The 23,835-nt window shown below is 37.0% G+C and overlaps 1 long non-coding RNA gene across 1 annotated transcript; it reads right to left on the reverse strand.

Annotated features, from left to right (window-relative positions):
* Positions 1 to 22,095: 22,095 nt before the first annotated feature.
* LOC107763806 (uncharacterized) lies at positions 22,096 to 23,127 on the reverse strand. Its single transcript, XR_001643112.2, has 2 exons — positions 22,976 to 23,127; positions 22,096 to 22,740 (listed from the first exon to the last, which is right to left on the reverse strand). It is a non-coding gene; the product is annotated as an uncharacterized LOC107763806 (long non-coding RNA).
* Between the last annotated feature and the right edge of the window lie 708 nt (positions 23,128 to 23,835).

Genomic DNA, 23,835 nt, shown 5'->3' on the forward strand with positions numbered 1-23,835 from the left:
GCTCACAATCCTCAACTATGATGAAATCGTGCATTCTAGCTTTCCACCTCCAATAGCATTTTCCATCAAACTTGGGGGGTAGCTATATGGATTGACCTTCTTCAAATTTAGTGGAGCCGCCATGAGGATCCTTCCTAGGTGTTAGCCTAATAGGAGGAACTCGCTCTGATACCAATTGTTAGTTTGTATGGGTCCACCAAATCGTAGAGTATCTGGTCCTCTACAAGGTTCTACTGAGAGAACTTAATAAAACAGTATGTAAATGAGGCAGAGGATTTTTACGTGGAAAAATCCCACACAAGGGGATAAAAACACCATGACCTACACCCGTAGGCTTTTAACTTCACTAACTTGTAATCTACCAATCATAAGCCACTTTATAATAATTCCTATTGTAAAGGATTTACTCAACTAACTTGTGGTACCTTTACCATAAGCCACTTTGTGACTATCCTAGTTACAAAGGATTTTTCTAACTTGTGATGCTATCACCACAAGCCACTTTGTAACTCTACGATTACAAAGACTTTTCCTTATGACTAAAACTAGTCACAACATAAACTCAAGGAGTTTACGGATTTACAAGAGGATTCCTAATCAAAATGCTTCTAGGTACGCAATTTAGGAGATACAGTAAGTACAATAACAAGGTTACAATTCAACTAGGACAACAACAGTCTATCTTTTAGGAACCGGTCCGTAGTAGTGTTCAACCTTGTTCTTTAAACTTGGGAGGATTGGTTTCTCTGTTTTTGTAAGAGGCTTGAATGAGAAACAGAACCCCTCCAGTAATGTTTTTGTATAAAGCTCATTTGGTACATCTTGATTGCATCACTTGAAATGATGTGAGTACTTTGTTTGGTTAGAGAATGAGTGCGCGGACAGTGTAGTGTAGTGCGGCAGAAACAGTATCGTTAGTCACTTCATTTCCAGCTGCATCCAATTGACTTTGTATTGCTATGAGGAAACCATAAGAGCATCAGGTCCTTGTGTGGGTTCCTAGCTCCTGAAGCTGTAGCAGTTCACCTTTAGTTGGAATCCGTTAAAGCTTGCATCATTCCAAGTAGGTCAGGTTCTCTATCTGGTTCTTGACAGGAAGTTTGTTAGATCATCAAAACATATGGCAAGATTATTTAAAGTCTATCACACTCCAAACCAAATTTAAGGAACTTCTAAAAACGTTCAAGAACCAACTTTCACTATTAGGCGCCAAAACTCTCCCGGTTCATCCAAAACCCAATCCGAACATACGCCCAAGCCCAAAATCATCATACAAACCTATTGGAATCCTCAAATACCAACTCCGAGGTCGTTTACTCAAAATATTTACCGCGTCAAACTTGGTCTTTTAGGCCAACCTTAAGGAATCAAGTGTTCCAATTTCAACCCAAACTCTTCCAACTTCCGAACCGACCATCCCTACAAGTCATAAATCAATAAAATCAAGTATGGAAAGTCTTATTTAGGGAAACGGGATTCTGGAATACAAAACGACTGGTTGGATCGTTATATTCTCCATCTCTTAAACAAACATTTGTCCTCAAACTAGTTTAGATTCATACCTAAAGTGCTGAATAAGTGTGGACATTTGCCCCGCATGTCCTCTTTGGACTACCAGGTTGCCTTCTCGACTGGTTGGTGTTAGGTTTTAGTTTTAATAATGAAAAATAATATAATTGCTTTTGGTATAGGGACTCAAGGAAAGCATCTAAGATCGAAGAACTCAAAAGGAAGGAATCAATCAAACAAGTAAAGATCCGAAAAGGGAATCAATCAAAGATTGCTTGTAGCGTAAAAGAAGCATCAAAGATCATGCAAGATGATAAATCAAGCTGCTATTACTGAAAGGACCAATAATCAAGGAGAAAATCTGGTGCTATCAAGACCTGTAGAAGAAAAGCTATTAAAGTTCTCTCAGCAAGGAAGAGCAACGGCAAATAACCTTATTCTTGGAAATAATCAATTTATTTCCAAGGATCAAATCTCTTGGTTTGAAAAATCTCTTTAGCAACAGCCTCCTAAAAAGTATTTATACACATCCTTAAGCCCTAAACAGATATACTTTGATCGAACAAAATATCTTCTCTTTATTCTACTGCAAACAAACATTGTAGTTCTACTAGATCTGTTGTATAACAAGTTAAAGAAGAAAGAGAGAAAAATACTAGTAAGGCATTGTATCTAAAAGAAAAGAGTGACATAGAAACTGAGCCATTGGTATAAACCACACCATTCATGTTGTATTCGAGAAACTCATTCACTGAAAGAGAACTCCCTTGCAACCCAAGGGGACTGAACTAGAATTCACATTGAATCCGAACCAGTATAAAAATTTCAGAGTCTTTAATTTCTGCACTTTATTTCTGCATCTTAAATTTTGCTTTTATTATTATCTCGTCATTATATTTAGTCGACTAATTAAAAAACTAGTCAACTTGTAGCGATTAAAATATAAAAATAAACAATCCACCCCTATTGTACTTTTAATTGGTATCAGATCGAAGCTTACATTTTTCTTTTGCTTAACAGCTTGTGAGAAAAGATCATAGCAAAACAAGTTATTATCGGAGTGCTCTTCCAATAAGGAACATCGCAAGTGAGGCCACCATATTTCAATGGACAACATTTTTCTCACGGAAAAGTGAGTATGGAAATATATGCAAAGGCCTATGATGTAAAAGTCTGGAGAGTTATCAAAAAAGGGAACTACCCTCTGCCGGCTGCCGCTCAACCACCTGCTGATCCTGAAGATATAGATTGATATACAGATGAGCAAATAGTAGTTCTGTAAGTTAACAATAAGGTAAGGAATCTGCTCTATAATGCTATAAGTGGCGAGGAGTATGACAAATCTCCAGTTGCGATACAACCAAAGAGATGTGGGGTAAACTTGATGTTACGTATGAAGGAACCAGTAAAGTGAAGGAAACTCATATCAACTTGTTGGTTCATGACTATGAACTTTTTTCAGATGAAAGAAGGAGAATCTATTAGAGAGATGTTGCCAGATTTTGCAAAATCATAGCGATCTAAAAGCTTTTGGCAAACCATAATTATAAAATGGTGATCAAGTTAGGAAGATTCTTAAAAGTTTACCCACTACTTGGCAGACAAAATTTGTTACACTTGAATCACAGGATTTGAACAAACTATCATACGATGAACTTCGAGGAAAACTCATAGCCTTGGAGAAAACTCATCTAAAGAAAAAAAACAAGGAAGAAAAGAAGAAAATAGTTGCATTCGAAGCCACAACTGAAAAAGCAAAAAATGATATTGATGATGACCCTAAAGCTCTTCAAGAAGAAATTGCTCTGGTGTCAATGAATATCGATGGTTTAATGAGGAGATACAGGAATGCGAGGAGAGGAAGGATGCCACCCAGGCGAATTAGGAAATATAATGAACAAGACAAAAATGATGGAAAATGCTATGAGTGTGGAAGATTTGGGCATATTCAAGCTGAATATGTTGATCTAAAAAGAAAATTTTCTAGAGGCTTCAACAAGAAAAAATCATTTGGAAGCTGGAGTGATGAAGACAATTCAGAACACGAAGAGATAGCAAATCATTACTTCATGAAAATTCTGGAAAATGACATCAACAAACTCTCAGGGTGCTGGACAGATGAGGACACTTCAGACAATGAATGCAAAGATGACAATGAGAACTGTTTTATGGCACAAGGTTAAACAAGCAAGGTAAGATATTATAACTGTGAAAGGTGTAATAAATTGCAGGATATTCTTGACCTTACTTTTAAAGAGTCTGAAAAAATGATGAATGAACTAAGAGACTCAACAAAGAAGTAGAAGACTGGAAACTCAAGCATGAAATATGTGAAATTGAAAAATAAGTACTTCAAGAAGAGTTTGAGGAATTGCGAATGAAACTCAATGGAGTGCGCAAATCCTCCAGTCATAGTTCTGTCAGGTCAAACCACTCGACTTACAAGTTAACTGGAGAAGGACCAGCCAGAACAGAGTCCACTAGTACTAATACTAATGAATGATCCAAAAATGGATCATGAGTTATGTGTCACTACTGTAACAAAAGTGGACATAAATATTCCTTTTGTCGATTTCGTAAATCAAATGATTTAGGATGGATTTGGAAACCCAAAAACAATCCTGAGTCGAGTAATACTAACCATACAAAACCCAAGCAAGCTTGGGTACCTAAAAGAAAGTAATAATTATGTTTTGTAGGAACACCACAGGACGAGTCGAAAAGGAAAATGAAACTTAGATAGTGCGTGTTCCAGTGACATGACATGTGACAAAAACCTATTTAAGGAAGTTACAAAAATAATTGGAGGAAGTGTCAAGTTCGATAATGACTCAAAAGGAAAAATAGTCGGTAGCAGAACAGTTCCTTTCAATAATAATCGTGAGATTTATCTTGTTGAAGGACTTAACTCCAATCTTCTGAGCATAAGTCAGCTATGAGACTCAGGGTATGAAGTAAAGTTCAAGAAAATAGGTTGTACTATTGAAGATGAGACAGGTAAAATAATCCTCCTAGGTAAAAGGTATAGAAATGTTTGTATTCTTGATGGCTTTGAAAATATATATGGTCATATCTGTTTAACATCCATATCTGATGATCCATGGTTATGGCATAAGAAACATGGTCATGCAAGCGTGCATTTGATAGAAAAACTTTCCAAGCATGATTTAGTTATTGGTTTGCCTAAAGTCAATTTTTCTAGATTCATATAAGTGATGCTTGTCAAATTGGAAAATTAAGTATAAACTCTTTCAAAAACAAAGATATTGTATTTACTACTAAGCTTTTGGAATTTCTTCATATGGACTTATTTGGACCTACTAGAACTGCTAGCATAGAAGGTAAACAATATACTTTTGTTATTGTTGATGATTGCTGTCATGACCCAAAACCCAACTAGTCGTGATGGCACCTAACCTCACCCGCTAGGTAAGCCAAATATCGAACTAATTCTAATACACTCCCCAAGAACTGGTAGTACAAATCATGAGCTTATTAGAATAGAGTTTACAACGCTATATGAAATAAATACATCATTTGTTTGAAATATACATAAACAAAGTTTATATATCTAAGGCTACCATGGACAAGTGGCAGCTACAACAGGGACGCCGGTACATTTTTCAAGTCAGCTCTCATCAAACACGGCAACATCGGCATTCAAAATCTGCACACAACGTGAAAGATGTGTACTATGAGTACAACCGATCCCATGTACTCTATAAGTAACAAACCTAAACTTAGGTTGAAAGCAGTGACGAGATTGTTCCAAGGTCAGAGTCAACACCCATATCCAGTAACACCTCATAACAATATACATCAAGCAGCACAAGAAATAACTTAATAATAAAATGCTCAGCTCATTCATAGTTCCAAAAAAATAAACATTTTCTTTTCAAGTATAATAGTAAAACTCAATTATTTTCACTAAAATCATCAAAATATGTGGAAGTCTGAAAACTGTGATTTTTTCCAAAAACCTTTCAACAAGTGAATATTTCATTTTGATATAGCACGAGGTACATCTCTATGTCTACATGTCAAGATACAGGTAAGATCATAAACGTCACCAAAACCAGGCAGTAGAAGGAAATTCAACTATGTGCATATATCTCAAGTACACATGTCAAATGCAATGCTTCTCAGTGATGAACTCATGTACTCACACTGTTAAAGTACTCAATCTCACTGCCTTGAATTATCTCTAACTGTGCTCAATACTCAGCACTCTCAATCACTCAACACTGTACAATAATCGTTGTGGTGTGCAACCCGATCCATGTATATATATAGCCCTAAGGCTCGTGCAGACTCTTAGAAGTGTGCAGACTCCTGGAGGTGCTCCTTCAGCCCAAGAACTATATTTTTGCGGCGTGTATACTGATCCCATAATATATAGACTTAAGGCTCGTTGCAGCGTGCAACCCGATCAAATATATATAATTAGACCAAAGGCTCGTTGTGGCGTGCAAATATAATCAGCCGAAGGCTCGTTGAGGCATGCATCCCGATCTAATATATATAATCAGCCCGAAGGCTCACTCGGTCGTCGATCTCTCCAGTATCACTCACGAGATCACAATGTCATTAAATTAGCCCGACACAATGATATGATGTATCAATAAACAACCACAGAGGCTAAGATATGATATGAATGCATGAATATGACTGAGTACGAAATATTAAAGAGAATCAGTGAGCTGGCACAAGAAAGGACCACTGTGGGTCCCAACAATATTCGCATAACGCCTAAACAAGATATTAGTATGATGTACAACTCAAGTTACTTTATCACATGGTGAGAACACAAATATCAACAAAGTAAGGCCACCATATGGTGCACTGAAGACAACAGGGTCTCAATTCACAGGGTGTACGCCCACACGCCCCTCACCTAGCATGTGCGTCACCTCAACACCAATCTCATAGCACATAATTTGGGATTTTATACTCTCAACATTAAGTTTAAAAGAGTTACTTATCTCAAACCGCGATATTCTTTACTCCGCTATGCCCTTACCTCGCGATCGGCCTCCGAACGCCTCGAATCTAGTCATAATTAATTCGATTCAATCAATACAAATTATAGGAGTTTATTTCATATTAAAATACCAATTTTCCAACAAAATCAGAAATTAGCTAAAAATCCGCCCGTGGGGCCCACATATCGGAACCCGACAAAAATTACGGAATATGAACATCCATCCAACCACGAGTCCAACCATATAAATTTCACCAAATTCCTACATCAACTCGACCCTCAAATCTACAATTAATGTCTTTGAAAATTTCTACCATTTTCAACCTAATATTTTGCCCATTTGAACTCAACAATCTTCTAACAAACCTTGTTTGTATATACATGTATTCATAATACTCTTACAACCAAATTCATACTTCTCATGACCTATTTTTAATCAAAATCCCGAAATTTAAAATATAGGGTATGGAAGCTTACCTCTTTGATGAAGAACTTGTGATTAGGTTCTTTGATTTTTTGAAGATTGATGCAAGATTGAATGATTTTAATGTTGGATTCCTCCTCCTCTCTCTAAGATGCTCTCACCTCTCTCTAGAATGCTCAGAAAATCTCCCCAAAATGAACCCCATGGTCTATTTATCAAAATGGGGTCGGGTTATGAAAATAAGAAGATTAAGCCTCCGAAACAAGGTCTACGATAGCATAATGCGTTGCAAAATTGGTATGCGGGCTGCAAACGCATCGCATAATTCGGTGCCCAAAACTGGGCAGTTCTGGTCCATTATGAGACAATTTTTTGCAGTCATATATCAAGTACGTGGACCGCATAATTGATAAGATATCGCATAATTTTTCCACAGGATCACATTTTCCAGCCTTTGGTAATTTTGTCATACCTTTGTGTAGGAATGTCCAAATAACGAACGGTTTGAAGCGTTGGAAGCTAGACTCAAAGACCTTTTATTTGATAGGCTGTGCATCCACATAAAATCATATATATATATATATATATATATATATATATATATATATATATATATATATATATATATATATATATATATGTGTGTGTGTGTGTGTGTGTGTGTGTGTGTGTGTGTGTGTGTGTGTAGATATGCTCGTCCAAAGGTTGGTCTTGTGCGTACTCATTTGGAATTTTAGTCGATCGTGAAAGTTTTCAACTTGGCTCAAACTTAGGCCTCTCCTAAGGCCCCAAATAACTTATAATATTCCTCGTACACTTATTATCATATCCAATTGATATTCATCATACTAATAGTCCTCTTCTACACCCAAAATAATATAATTAGCACATGTCGACTTCGAGTTAGCGTTTAATGAAACTAAGAACTTCCAACTTCTATATTTGATGTCGAAACCTATAAAATCAAGTCCGATTGACCACAAATTTTGAACACAAGACATAAATGATAAAATGGAGCTATTCAAATTTTTGGAATCGAATTTTGATCCCTATATCAAAAAGTGAACTCCCCGGTCAACCTTCCAAACTCAATTTTTTTATTTTTCTCCATTTCAAGCCTAATTAAAGTACAAACTTCTAAATAAGTTTTCGAACATGCTCCTAAGTTCAAAATCACCATACAGAGTTATTGGGATCATCAAAATTCTATTCCGGGGTCGTCTACACATAAGTCAATATACGGTCAACCTTTAAACTTAAGTTTTAAACTTGAATTTCATTCTTCCAACTGACTTCAAAATACATAAAAACCAAATCCGATGATTCACACATGTCATAATACATTATAAGAAGATATTTAAGACTTCAAATAGTTGAAAGGAGTGTAAATGTTCGATACGACCAGTTGGGTCATTACATTCTCCCCCACTTAAACATATGTTCGTCCTCGAACATGCTGAGAGTTGTTCCTATGCCTTTAAATCCTTGATCCACTTTACCACGCACGTACCCGGGGTCAAGGGTGATACCACGTCACCCTATCCTATATAGATCTGAGAAATTTCTTAATTCAACCTAGCCTATAAGCTTTAGAATCCAATTTCCAACATCTGGGATTTTTTTATAAGATCAAAATATCGCATCAACACTCTATATAAGTCTGAACAAGTTGTACCAAGCCGTAATCATAGCTCGAATCTTAAAACTCAAATACCAAATAACTTAAATGCTCATAGTAATGGTTTCAAATCATAGTAGATGCTCAAATTAACTCAATGCCTGTAATAAACCTCATGTTAAACAAAACCTCGTTCTAAACCTTCGTGCCCTGTATATGAAAGAAACATACTGAATTACCTAACTACCAATCGGATCAATAATTCATGGATCTCTTTCCTTAAACAAGAACCAAAATCACTTTCTACACCGACATTCGATGTTATCCTCCCAAATACACCATAATCAAATCCGATTGCTACATCTCATTTTTTCGTACGTGAGAGTACGTCATAAGCCAATTGATGTAAGCTTGGAAATGAAATCATTTTTGAAAGTACATAACGTAAGTTCATCATGTTATCTTGGTTGTTACAAATTTTAAGATCATGAATAACAAGTACCAAAAGGGTTGGAAAGTTTAGACGTTAAACGGATTGAAGAAAATAAGTTTCGTTGAAAGTCGACAAGTTTGGAATGTTATAACATATACTTTTTGGGTGAGACTAGTGTGATTAACATGAAGAGGAGGTTAATTTATGAGTTATTGTAGTCGTATGATAATTGTGTGTTATGTTTTTAAGTCAAACAAGTTGTGGAACAAAAGTTGGCAAAGGTCATCACAAGTTGCATTCATAATGTGCTGAAATTTAGGTCAAATATAGATGCACTTTTCTCCCAATATACTTGGAATCAAGGGATGATATACATATAAAATTGAATATCTATAAGTCTAGTTTCTAAAACATTAAACCATTTGTCGATACGACATCATACTAGAGAGATATTCCAATTTTCTTGAGACTGCGCAAGCGGCTCCCATGGGACCCACAAAGTCGGTTTAAACTTCAGGTAGTAATTAAGTCATTTATATGTCGTTTTAAATCATTTTTGCTCATCCACAACAGTTCATAAACCCTCCTAAATGCTCTCCAAAAGTTCCTCCATGATTCTAGGGAGAAAACCTAAGATAAAAACATGAATCCAACACTAGAAATCCCGTGGTGCTTACTAGATTGTAGTTCTTCATCTTGTGGCTGTTTTGGAGGGTTCTTCAAAGGTAAGTAACCTCAGATTTCGTATTGTTCTTTATGATTAAGCTAATAATCAGTACCTCCTTTATGTATATTAGAGTTTAATGGAGAAATTCAAGTGTTTACACACCAACATGAACATAAAAGGTCATTCAAGAAGAGGATACAACTCTTATAGTGTTGTGGTGTGATTGAGGGTTGTTGTGAGCTACACCGGCTGGATTCCAAGTTGTAGCAACTTCCTAAGGTAAATTAAATCATGTTATTTGTTTTGGTTAAGGTCAATTATGTTTTTGTTGAATTGTTTGAATGAAAATCTACAAGATATTAATTGACATGGCATAAGGAATCAGTATCTTTTTTGTGGGCCGTATTGAGCCTATATATATATGGTTTGTTGTGGATGGAAATTGTTATAAATAATTTTATTATGTTTTGGCTGTTGTTGTTAAGCTTATATATGTGCTAATTTAGTGGATTGAAGAAGATAAGATGAAAAATAAGATGTTGACGATAAAGGTTAAGGTGCTAGGTGTGTGAACTATATTTGAAGATTATGCTTATGATATTTTGGGTTTAAAATAATGTGGTAAGCATAAGTATGATGTTATATATGTTGTAGGCAGATTCATGGAAAAGGAATTGGATTCAAACCATATTTTGTTAATCGCAAATCGAGCTTGCCGCTCAAAATGGCCGTTAAACAAATCAGAGAGCTTATTGTGAATTATATTGTTGTTATTTGGGATATTTGGTAACTTTTGGTAACAAATGAGATGTAGTACAAATAGGGGAGGTGCTGTCCATTTTCTTGTAGAATATTGGTTTTCAAATATGAGAGTTACAACGCTTATATGATGACGACGAAGTCGGTTTACTCATTTTAGACGTAAGAAGATCATATTGAGCTTGCTTAACGATTGGATAGAAGATTTCAAAGGTATGTTAAGGTACTTTCTTCTTTCTTTTGGCATGATCTAAAATGAAATGAACATAAACGATACGCTATTTCATTACGGATCTACTCCTAGCAACTAAGGTTTCCCATATTGTTCTTTCCTTATAAAGTTATTCTAAGCAAGTATGTTTGATCCTTAAATCCTACCGAGGTTCATATTGATGGTACGGATTTACATAATGTGAATCGAAGGTGCAATGACCTTATGTCACTCCGAAAGGTTTAGAACGTGATTCCATAAGTCCAACATACATTATATATAGTATCTATTTTACTCTATCGAGCTGTGCTATAGTCGGCCGGGTACGACACCTATTGTGCAACCATTGATTAGTTGGGTTTACCAAGCTCCACGTGGCCGGGTACAATTCTACCGAGCCTTATGATGGTCGATTACATTTTTATCGAGTCCTCTTTGAGGCCAAGTACAATATGATGATGATGATGCCCACAGAGGCGTATATTTTTAAAAGCTTATGTATATATATGTATTATGCATTTCATGTCAGTAGCCCCTAGAGGCACTCATATGTTACAGGTTATATCTCCTCTATCTCTTTTTACATTATTGTTCTTGTTTATGCTTTCCTGCCTTACATACTCAGTACTTTATTCGTATTGACATCCCTTTTTCCCGGGGATGCTGCATTTTATGCCCGCAAGTCCCGATAGACAGGTTGACATTCCTCCTAGTAGTCTATCAACTCAGCGGAAGGTGTTGGTGCACTCTACTTGCTCCGGAGTTGCCTATTTGGTCAGTATGATTTGGACATGTATTGATTGGTATGGCAGGGCCCTATCCTAACCTTTATGATTTTATGTACTCTTAGAGGCTTGTAGACAGATGTCAAGTGTATGGACACTTGTATGTCCTTGTCGGCCTATGCTTTGAGTTTACAAATGGTCATGTGGAACTTATAGGCTCGTATGTCACGTGTATAAGTTGGTATATCATGTTGGGTTGTCATATGTTGAGTATTCCCTTATGTTTTATTCTTGTTATCTCATGATAGGTTTTTTGGCTCATTTATCCATGGTAGTATGATAAGAAAGATATGTTATGTTGGTACTCAGTTGAGTAAGGCACCGGGTGCTCGTCACGGCCCCTTCGGTTTGGGTTGTGACAAAAGTGGTAAAGCATGAATATCTATCCACCCATACCGTAAAAAGCAATAAGAGAATCAGAAGGTAGATACAAGTTTCAACAAGCAAAAGAAGCAAGGTGAAGAAGGGTATGAGTTATCCAGTTAGTGAAGATTATCAATTTTTACAATTCAGGCAGAGAAACATAAATATTATGAGTTACTTTCAACAATAATAGAGATATATACAATTGGCCACATCCATCTCAGTTATGCCCTATGGGAGCTAACTGATATTATTTAAGAGAAATATGGGATATCAGGATCTGGTTAGAGTTTGAGTAACCCAAAATGGTGGATGGATTGTTAGCATTAGCTGCCTTTTCAGAAGGATATTGCAAATGTGATAATAGTTCTCCTTGTGAGACAACTTGATGGTGCACTCCAGAGTAGTACATTTAGATATGAAATACTAGAATGTCCAAAATTTTTAGATGATCGGCACAATCATAGAAGAGATAAATATTTACCTTTGTATGGTTCCCGTCCCTAGTAAAGAGAGAATGTTAGGTGACCTGAAGAGCTAGTGGATGGAGCAAGGGAAGCTAAAAGCGAAAGAATGTTTTATTGAAGTTTTTAGATTAAGGTGATAAACATAAATACTAGCAGGAGAATAAGAAGAGAGAAAATAAAGTATTATGAGTAAGATGTGATAAATTAGTGATACCGGTAAATCAAAATACGAAATGATGATAGAGTTTATAGTCAAGTGAAGGAAAAGATAAGAGGTGGCAGGCCTTGAGACAATAATAGAGTATAGGACAAAGGTCATATCCTCAATTTGAGAAATGAGTTAGTGAGTCCAACGCGAATACTAGAAGGCTAAATTAGCCCCCCTTGTAGTAACAGAAATTAGTATGGTTTAGTAAACAAGATAAACCAAACATAAATTAAGGATCAGAGGATTTGATAATGGTCGACATCGTGAGAATTTCAGAGAGCATTTTCCAACAATAATAGAATAGACAACAGACGAATAACCTCTAAAGGTTATTTAGGAAGTCTCTTACCTAAAATAAGCACTTTGAGCAGAGTTAATCTTAAGGGACTAAGTATGCCGGTTACACTAGGTGTCACCTTCGTGCGTAAGAAATTTAGTTATCCGTAGTACATAAGGTTACCATAAAGAGATTAAGGTTCATTGATGATGTGAAAAGACGTCAAAGATGAAGAGGTAAAACATCTATAGGTAGATCGTCGTAGTACTAAATCTTAGTACTCCCCTAAAGGGGGGAATATGGTGTGATATGGTATTAAGTCGGAGTTAAGCAGTTCAGATAACTATGGAATGTAAAAGTAAGAATGTGGTAAAAAGGAGAAAGGGATAAGGTTGCATTTATTCAGTTCTACATATATGTTGCGACTCCAAAACATTATACAAGCACAACATCGGGGAGAGACAGTAAAAGTTTCCAGCCATGATGTTATTGATAAATAAGTGTGAATGGACACTTGACACATAAAGAGCATATACGAGAGGTAAGTTAAGACAAAGGACATAACTCAAGAGACATTACGTAAAATATACATATGAGAATGGACCAACGTGTAGTTAGTATTGATTGAGGAAGAGCCTGATTATGGCTAGACAAGAGGTCACAGATAAATCAATAGATCAAGCAAGATAAATGTAGTGAACTGCAGCATAAGGAATTCAGTCTCGCAGATACGAGATCGCAATCATCTAAAAAATTTCAGATAGGAGTTGAGGAAGTAAGGTACCGTTCAAGTTTTATAAAAATAAGAGAGAGTGCCACAAAGGAGACAATCAAAATTTGAGCTTAGAAGTAACCCTACGAGCACAAGGGTACGAAGTTATGTAACTAAGGATTATTATATGCGAGTAAGAACAATGAAAATTTCCTTAGGGTGTACGATATAACAAGCTCGCAATTTTACAAGATCCAGAAGGTCTCCCTAAGTACTACAACGAAAGACTAGCTGAGGAAATTAGGAAGAAGGTTTCCACCTAAGCATAGTGAGCTAAAGATTAAATGATGTTGTATCAACTATCTCACTACAATATTGTATACACTCCATAAGAACGTTGCACCTTCCACACCTCCTTCTTTACCCGAGGGGGATATAAGGGAGTTTTTCCAATTTAAGTGACATTATTCGAAATGGGATTATCTTATTTAGTTAGAGTCGCCACTTAGGATATTTATTATGGTGTCCCAAGTCAACGATTTATTTTAAATCCCAAATCAAGGAAAATCGACTTTATTTAAAAGTCTGCGAAACCAGAAAAAAACTAGGTAAGGAATTCTGTTAACCTGGGAGAAGGTGGCATTCTCGGGTTCCGTGGTTCTAGCACTGTCACGACCCAAAAATCGACCCGGTCATGATGGCGCCTATCGTTAAACTAGGCCAGCCGATACAACTCTCCAATCAACCATTATTCAATAAAAGTTATTTTTATACCATTTATAAATCCATAATCTCATGATGTAAGTTTAAATGAACATTGCGGAATAAATACACAAGCCCGACATCAGGGTGTCACTAGTCATGAGCATCTTCTAAAACTGTCTAACAACATAAATACCAATATGGTTGGGAAAAATCACAAGAATACATAAGGAAGAATAAGGAGGGAGAAAAGCAGGACTGCGATCGCCAAGCAGCTACCTTGCTAACTCTGATAAACCTGCCACCGAGCTCAGAAATACCTGAATCTGCACACAAGGTGCAGGAAGTAATATGAGTACGCTAATTTAGTAAGTAATAAAAGTAAATAAAGACTGAGCAGTAAGAAATCACGTAAACCACGTCATAGCACCACAGTGATTACAGTATGTTCCCAAAACAGGATACCATTCAAATCATTTCATTAAACTTCTAACTTCAGTAAAATCCTTTGGAAAATATCTTTCCAACCTTTTCAATAGATGTTTAATGAAATATATATAATGAAAGTGATGAAAATCATAATTGGCTCATCGGGCAAAACATAGTTCATATACAGCCCCTCGGCAAAATAGAAATTCATAACCATTTTATAACTTAAAAACTTCAGTTTAAATTAATGTTTTTTAAAGCATTTGTTCAACATTTTCAATAGAGGCTCGGTTCAAAGATAAGTGAAAACAGTAATTAAATCAACATAATCAATAGAAACTCACTTTAAGGAGGAGTGAAACCATGAAGTTCATAAACAGGACACTCAGGCAAAGCATCACTCGTATACATGTATATATAGCCCCTCGGGCAGGCCTCTTAGTCACTCATGACTCAACTTTTATCGATCAACGTTCACACTCAGCCCTCACACTCAATAAATACCATATAATAACTGTTGCGACGTGCAGCCCGATCCATATATATATTCGACTGTGCTCACTGGGGGTGTGCAAACTCCGGAGGGGCTCCTATAGCCCAAGCGCTATAATCCGCACGGACAACTCACGTGCTGCACGGACAACTCACGTGCTATAGTATCAATATCTGGATCCGCACGGACAACTCACATGCTATAATATAATATCTGGATCCGCACGGACAACTCGCGTGCTGCACGGACAACTCACGTGCTATATATATACATACATATATATATATATATATATATATATATATATATATATATATATATATATATATTGCTGCGGCGTGCAGCCCGATCCATAAATATATAATCCTCACAACCAGGCCCTCGGCCTCTCTCAGTCATTAACCTCACAATCAGACTATCGGTCTATCTCAGTCATCAATCTCACAATAGGCCTCTCTCAGCCATCAACCTCACAAGTCTCTCGGACTATCAGTAAAACAGGGCGTTCAACTCAAATATCATTTATAGTGCAAAAATTTAGTAAATAAGGCCGAGTTAGGACATTACAAAAATGCAGCATGACTGAGTACAATTATTAAGTCAAAACAGTCAGGAAAAGTAGTAAAAGTCCCATAAGGGTCCAAAACAGTCGGCACGAGGCCCAAACATAAAGCCCAAAACATGATAATAACAAATATTTTTCAATCAAATACGCAGCTAAACAGTCATATGGTACGGAATAAGTCACATTCTCCAATAGTGCACGACCCCAAGCTCGTCATCTAGCGTGTGCATCATCTCAAAATAGCACAACGATGTGAAATTTGGGGTTTCAAACCCTCAAGACAGCATTTACAGTCATTACTTACCTCTATCAGGTCCAAACTCTAGCCCTCTATGCTTTTGCCTCTCGAATCAGTCTCTAATTGCTCTGAATCTAACAAAAAATCAGTTCCACATCATTAATACATGCTAAAGGAACAAAGACCAAGCGAAAATAATCGAATTAACTCAAAAATCCCGAAATTGGCCAAACCCGACCCTGGGGCCCACGTCTCGAAACCGACAAAAATCACATCAATAGAATCCTCTTCATCCCCCGAGTCTATACATATCAAGAACATCAAAATCGGACCTCAAATGGCCCTAAATCACCACCCAAATGTCTTCAAATCATAAGCATTAATTCCCCAAATTTTGGGTTTAAATCACACTAATCTCAAATTTAATTACTTAGAAATCAGCATAAAATCGAGTATTGAGTCCAAAAATCTTACCTCCAAGTGTTTCCCCTTTAATTACCTCTTTAATCTCCCTCAAAAGCTTCAAATCCGTCCAAAAATGGTGGAAAAATGTTTAAAAGTCGCGAAGGTGGCTTTTTTAAAAAACTTTCTGCCCAGGTGCCCCTTTACCTCAGTGCGTTCGCATAAAATACCACATGTTCGTGAAGCACTGACCAAACTCCCTCTACGTAATCGCATCCATGCCCCACGCATTCGCACAGAACCACCACGCTGCTCTCTAACGCGCCTCAGACCCCTACGCAATCGCGGACCTTAGCCAATTGATCGCACTGCACACATGCCCTTACTTCACGCAATCGCGACCACTCTAAGACGATCGCATAGAACAAAATTATACAGCCCCCAAATAGTCCTATGTGATCGCATTCATACCCACGCGACCACATAGAAGGACACCAGAACTGAACATTAGCAGCATTTCTGCAATCTTTCCAATTCCGAAATGATCCGTTTACCTCCCGAAACTCACCCTAGGCCCTTGGGACCTCAGCCGAACATGCCAACATATTCCATATCATCATTCAAAATTGTTCCAACCTTCGCAACGCTCAAAACAACATCAAACACTAAATCATCACCTAATTCAAGCCTAAGAATTCCAAAAGCTTCCAAAATTTGCTTTCGATCAAAAAGTCTATCAAACCTCGTCCGAATGACCTGAAATTTCTCTCACACGTCACAAATGACAAAACGGACCTACTCAAACTTCCTGAATTCCATTCCAACCCCTATATCAAAATATCACCTATCAACCGGAAAATATAAGAATTCCAATTTCGCCAATTTAAGCCTAAACCTTCCATGGCCATTCAAAATGCATTCCGATCACGCTCCTAAGTCCCAAATCACCTAACGGAGCTAACCAAATCATAAAAATTCTAATAAGAGATCATATACTAAAAAGTCAAAACTTTGTCAAACCTTTCAGATTTTAAGCTTCAAACTGAGAATTGTTCTTCCAAATTCATTCTGATTGCCCTGAAAACCAAAACCAAAGATTTACATAAGTCATAATACATCACACAGGGCTAGTCATGCCCGAGAACTATCGAGTGAAGTGCAAAAGCTCAAAACGACTGATCGGGTCATTACATCCTCCCCCACTTAAGCATACGTTTGTCCTCGAATGTGCCCAGAGTTGTTCCAAAAATCATCAATCACTTAGTAACCTTACCATGCACATACCTTGTCACTTACCCTTCCTAAGTATGAACTCATCTCATGACATGAGATTTACTCTATTACTAACTAGACAACATGAAAAAGATCCTTCATAATGCCTACAACTCGGGTTATACATCAACTCACGATGAAAATCAAGCACCGGATGGTTCTTGTTACTCCCAAGCAGAACCCTTCTCGTCTCATTCAATTCATATGAACACAACTCGCAGTCACATTATACTCATCACGTAGCTATCCAGATATCACTCTCACTAATAGGGAAACTAACGAACATACAAATCCAAAAGCACGTGCTCACACAATCAACGCCTCAGTGCTCAAGCTATTGGCAAGACCCAGCCTCAAGTCCTCCAGACTGGCCTAACATCAACACACAGAGATCACACCTTGTTCCTTGATCAGGGAATCACAAGCCATTGATGCATATCTGATACTGAGCACTCATGTGCGCATACATATGCCTGGAAATCCAAAGAGTTACGTTTCAAGTTGAATCAAGGATGCACGATAAGAATTCAAGAATGTGAAGTTTTTCCTAAATGTTCTACAGCCTCCTAAGGATAAGTACAAACGTCTCTGTACTGATCCGCGAGACTCCACTAAACCTGCTCATGACTCGTGAGACCTATGTAACCTAGGCTCTAATACTAACTTGTCACGACCCAAAAATCAAACCGGACATGATGGCACCTATCGTGAAACTAGGCCAACCGACACAACTCCCAAATCAACTATTATTCAATAAAAGTTACTTTTATAACATTTATTAATCTATAGTCTCATGATATAAGTTCAAATGAATAGTGCAAAATAAATACACAAGCCCAACATTAGGGTGTCACTAGTCATGAGCATCTACTATAACTATCTAACAACATAAAGACCAATATGGCCGGGAAAAATCACAAGAATGCATAAGGAGGAATAAGGAGGGAGAAAAGCAGGGCTGCGATCGCCAAGCAGCTACCTTGCTAACTTCGATGAACCTGCCATCGAGCTCTGAAATACCTGAATCTGCACATAAGGTGTAGGGAGTAATGTGAGTACGCCAACTCAGTAAGTAATAAAAGTAAATAAAGACTGAGCAGTAAGAAATCAAGTAAACCATGTCATAGCACCACAATGATTACAGTATGTTCCCAAAACAGGATACCATTCAAATCATTTCGTTAAACTTCCAACTTCAGTAAAACCCTTTGAAAAAACTGTCTTTCCAACCTTTTCAATAGAGGTTTAATGAAATATATATAGTGAAAATGATGAAAATCATAATCGGCCCCTCGGCAAACATAGTTCGTATACAGCCCCTCGGCAAAATAGAAATTCACAACCATTTTACAACTTAAAAACTTCAGTTTAAATGAAAGTTGTTTAAAGAATTTGTCCAACATTTTCAATAGAGGCTCGGTCTAAAGATGAGTGAAAGCAGTAATAAATCAACACATTCAATAGAAATTCACTTTAAGGAGGAGTGAAACCAGGAAGATCATAAACAGGCCCCTCAGGAAAAGAATCACTCGTATACATGTATATATATCCTCTAGGGCAAGCCTCTCAGTCAGTCATGACTCAACTCTTATTAATCAGCATTCACACTCAGCCCTCACACTCAATAGGTACTATATAATAACTGTTGCGGTGTGCAGCCCGGTCCATATATCGCTGCGGCGTGCAGCCCGATCCATATATATAGTCGACTGTGCTCATTGGGGGTGTGCAGACTCCGGAGGAGCTCCTACAGCCCAAGCGCTATATCGCTGCGGCATGCAGCCCAAGCGATATATATATATATATATTGCTGCAGCTTGTAGCCCAATCCATAAATATATAATCCTCATAACCAAGCCCTCGACCTCTCTCAGTCAATAATCTAACAATCAGACCCTCGATCTATCTTAGCAATCAATCTCACAACTAGGCCTTCGGCCTCTCTCAGCCATCAACCTCACAAGTCACTCGGACTATCGGTAAAACAGGGCGTTCAGCTCAAATATCATTTATAGTGCCAAAATTTAGTAAATAAGGCTGAGTTAGGAAATTACAAAAATGCAGCATGACTGAGTACAATTACTAAGACAAAACAGTGAGAAGAAGTAGTAAAAGTCCCATAATGGTCAAAAACAGTCGGTACGAGGCCCAAACATAGTATTTAACCCAAAACATTATAATAACAAACAGTTTTCAATCAAATACGTAGCTAAACAGTCATACGGGACGGACTAAGTCACAATCCCCAATAGTGCACGACCTACGCTCGTCATCTAGCATGTGTATCACCTAAAAATAGCACAACGATGTGAAATCCAGAGTTTCAAACCCTCAGGACAACATTTACAGTCATTACTTACCTCTATCCGGTCCAAACTCTAGTCCGCGATGCCTTTGCCTCTTGAATCAGTTTCCACTTGCTCTGAATCTAACCAAAATCAGTTCCACATCATTAATACACGCTAAAGAAACAAAGCCCAAGCAAAAATAAACGAATTAACTCAAAATTCCGAAATTGGCCAAACCTGACCCTCGGGTCCACATCTCAAAATCCGACAAAAATTACATCAATAGAATCTTCATCCTCACGCGAGTCTATACATAGCAAAAACATCAAAATTGGACCTCAAATGGCCCCTCAAATCCCCACTCAAAGGTCTCCAAATCATAAGCCCTAATTCACCAAATTTTGGGTTTAAATCACACTAATTTCAGGTTTGATTACTTAGAAATCAACATAGAATCAAGAATTGAGGCCAAAAATCATACTTTCAAGTGTTTCCCCTTTAATTCCCTCTTTAAATTCTCTCAAAAGCTTCACATTCATCCAAAAATGGTGGAAAAATGGCTAAAAGTTGCGAAGGTGGCTTTTTCTTAAACTTTCTGCCCAGGTGCCCCTTTACCTCAGTGCGTTCGCGTGAAAAACCACGCGTTCGCGAAGCACTGACCAAACTCCCTCTACGCAATCGCGTCCATGCCGCACGCGTTCGCATAGAACCACCACGTAGCCCTCTCATGCACCTCAGACCCCTACGTGATTGCGGACCACACCCAGTCGATCGCACTACACACATGCCCTAACTTCACACGATCGCGACCACTCTAAGGTGATTGCGTAGAAAAAAAATTATGCGGCCCCCAAATAGCCCTATGCGATTGCATTCATAACCACGCGACCGCATAGAAAGACACCAAAACTGAACACCAACAACATTTCTGCAAACTTTCCAAGTCTGAAATGATCCGTTTACTTCCCGAAACTCACCCGAGGCACTCGGGACTTCAAACAAACATGCCAAAATATCCCTTATCATCATTCAAACTTGTTCCAACCTTCAGAATGCTCTAAACAACATCAAAACACTAAATCATCACCTAATTCAATCTTAAGCATTCTAAAACCTTCCAAATTTCGCATTCGATCAAAAAGTCTATCAAACCTCATCCGAATGACCTAAAATTTTGCACACACATCACAAATGATACAACAGACCTACTCAAACTTCCGGTATTCCATTCTGACCCCTATATCAAAATCTCACCTATTAACCGGAAAATGCCAGAATTCCAATTTCGCCAATTCAAGCCTAGACCTTGCAAGGACTCCAAAATAGATTCCGATCATGCTTCTAAGTCCCAAATTACCTAACGAAGCTAACTAAATCATAAAAATTTCAATCCGAGATCATATATTAACAAGTCAAAACTTGGTCAATCCTTTTAGATTTTAAGCTTCAAATTGAGAACTGTTCTTCCAAATTCATTCCGATTGCCCTGAAAACCAAAACCAACATTTACATAAGTCATAATACATCATACGGGGCTAGACATGCCCGAGAACTGGCGAGTGAAGTGCAAAAGCTCAAAACAACCGGTCGAGTCTTTACAAGCACGGTCGCTTAACTATTAATAATTGGCCTAATTATCTGATTCATTACTTGTTTTAATCCTATTGTGCATTTTTAACTTTATTACCACTTTTAATTATTTTAACCCCTTTTTAGGTTTTATAGAATTATATCTTGAACAAGTTACGATTTTTGTACACTTGCCGTCTTGGAACACATTGCAAACCACGCTACATGAAATGCACTCGCAATTCACGACATGTTTATTTTATTATTGTTCGAAGTTGTTATAATTGGGTCACATGAAATGTACACCCGAATTTGAAAATTAGGTATCACGACTATGCCACAAAAACCGTACTCATAGTCATGATGATTTAATATTAATCGTGCCTAAAGAAAACTACGATGTTCTTGAATTACTAAATTCCTAAATTGGAGATTATTGCAAAGGATCAAAAGGCTATGGAATACAACATTAAAGGAGCGTGAGGTGTGAATTATTCAAACCAAACTTCTGAACGCATTTTTCTAACAGAAAGACGTGATTACTTCATCTTGGCATTTCATTTTAAAGATGTTATCAATATCAAGATCATTTTATACTTACAAGATTTATAAAATAAAACAAATATTTGATACCATGAACAACTAAAAGTTTTGTCAAGTAAAAAAAAACAACATCTACAACACTAGTCAGACTTGCATTCTTATATATGGACTGGGCCACAGTGAATTAAAAAGAAAGCTACGCTCACTGCAATTTACAAGCAACTGTATAAGCTTTATATCCATACACAATCATTTAACAATAAACCACAAATAGTCTAGAGCTTCACCTTTAACTTCAATGTTTATAAATTTTTGGACAACAAACGTATTATACACATTTGACCACTAAATGGAAAGAATTAAAGGAGCATTGCAGAGCCAACGATTATCAAAGATTTACAAATTACAAAAATAAAATGAAACTCATATCTCCGTGCCTATTAACATTTCAATAATACTCTAACACCGTCCAAGTTCAAAGACTATGAGCAGTAGATACACTACACCACAATCAACGAATTCAGAAGAGTAAAAACTAATGCAAGGAGTTCTTTTCTCCTTTTTATTTCTGAGCCCCAAACAAACAAAAAATTACCATGAAGTTAAATAGTTTAAATCGTTTTTTGAACTATAACACCAAACTCCAAGCATAGATCTCATTTCAGGCAAATTTAACATGTTCACTGGATAGACAACAACTTTAATCAACAGAAGACAGACAATTAGCGTTTGGAACTCATGGTCACACAACATCGAAAGTGAGGCAGCAAATAGTTCAACTTCATGTATATGATTCAACGGCCAAGAAAATGTTCAGCTACATACCTGTTTACAACAAAATCAACCAAAAATAAAAATAAACTTCTGAGAATGAGAAGGTGCAGCAGCCAAACAGAAACAACAAGAGTGATTCAAAATAAACTTCAGCTTTAAACATAGAAATCCAAAGAACACTGCTCCAAACTTCAAGTGAAAATAAAAGATATAAGAGTTGATTCCTTTCATTCTAACTTTAAGCCTAAAGGAGAAAAGAAATCAGGAAAAAGACTAAGGGTCCAACCAATTTCTAAATTATCCATGGTTTCTTCAACTATCCAAATCAAGAAAAATTCAAGAAAGAAGGGGTCCTATATATAGGTGCTCACTCTCCCATGTGCTGCTAAGGAATTTTGGAATAAAATCTCTACATCCAACCCCAAATTTCAGCATCTTTCAAAACTGAATATGGATAGTTGTTGGACAGTTGTCCATTCCAGATATTTTCACATATTTTTTACATCTAGAACCTTCTTCTTGGGTCTGGGCCAAATGTCATGGTCATATGGCCCAAGACAGGCCCAAGTGATTAATTTCAAATAACTCAGGCCCTGATTAATAGAGCCTTCACTGTCCAACCCAAAACAAAACATCTAGATTAACAAATGAGATAAATTACTATTAAACAATCCATCTTAAGCATCTGAAACTAATTAATACGCGATTAACAATTAAATCCAATTATCAGCAATAAATCTAAGAGATATGCAAATCAGTTAATAACTAGTTAATTTGGCTCGATTAACCTAAAACCTACGCAACTGAACAATTAGAATTACTAACTTTAAAGAAACTAAAAACTTATTCTAACAAATAAATAATAAAACAGAATAAAAAAAATAGAAACGAAGAAAGAAAAAGAAAGAGGAAGGGTACTGGTTTTTGCTGGAATGAAGCGACTCAACGAACGATGAAGGCGACAAACTTGGTCGAACATCAGTGGTCTGGTCAGAAGCCGGTGCCTCTCGAAATGAACCAAGACTAGTGTTAATCAATTATTCTTAACAAGAACAATTGCTTAACACAACTCTCAAGTCAAATCGAGCCTTGGAAGCATAAAAATCGGAATTAGGAATGGCTTAGGTTTTTTTTAATTTCAGATTT

This window comes from Nicotiana tabacum, chromosome 20, assembly GCF_000715075.1.
Source record: "Nicotiana tabacum cultivar K326 chromosome 20, ASM71507v2, whole genome shotgun sequence".
In the NCBI taxonomy this organism is placed as follows: domain Eukaryota; kingdom Viridiplantae; phylum Streptophyta; class Magnoliopsida; order Solanales; family Solanaceae; genus Nicotiana; species Nicotiana tabacum.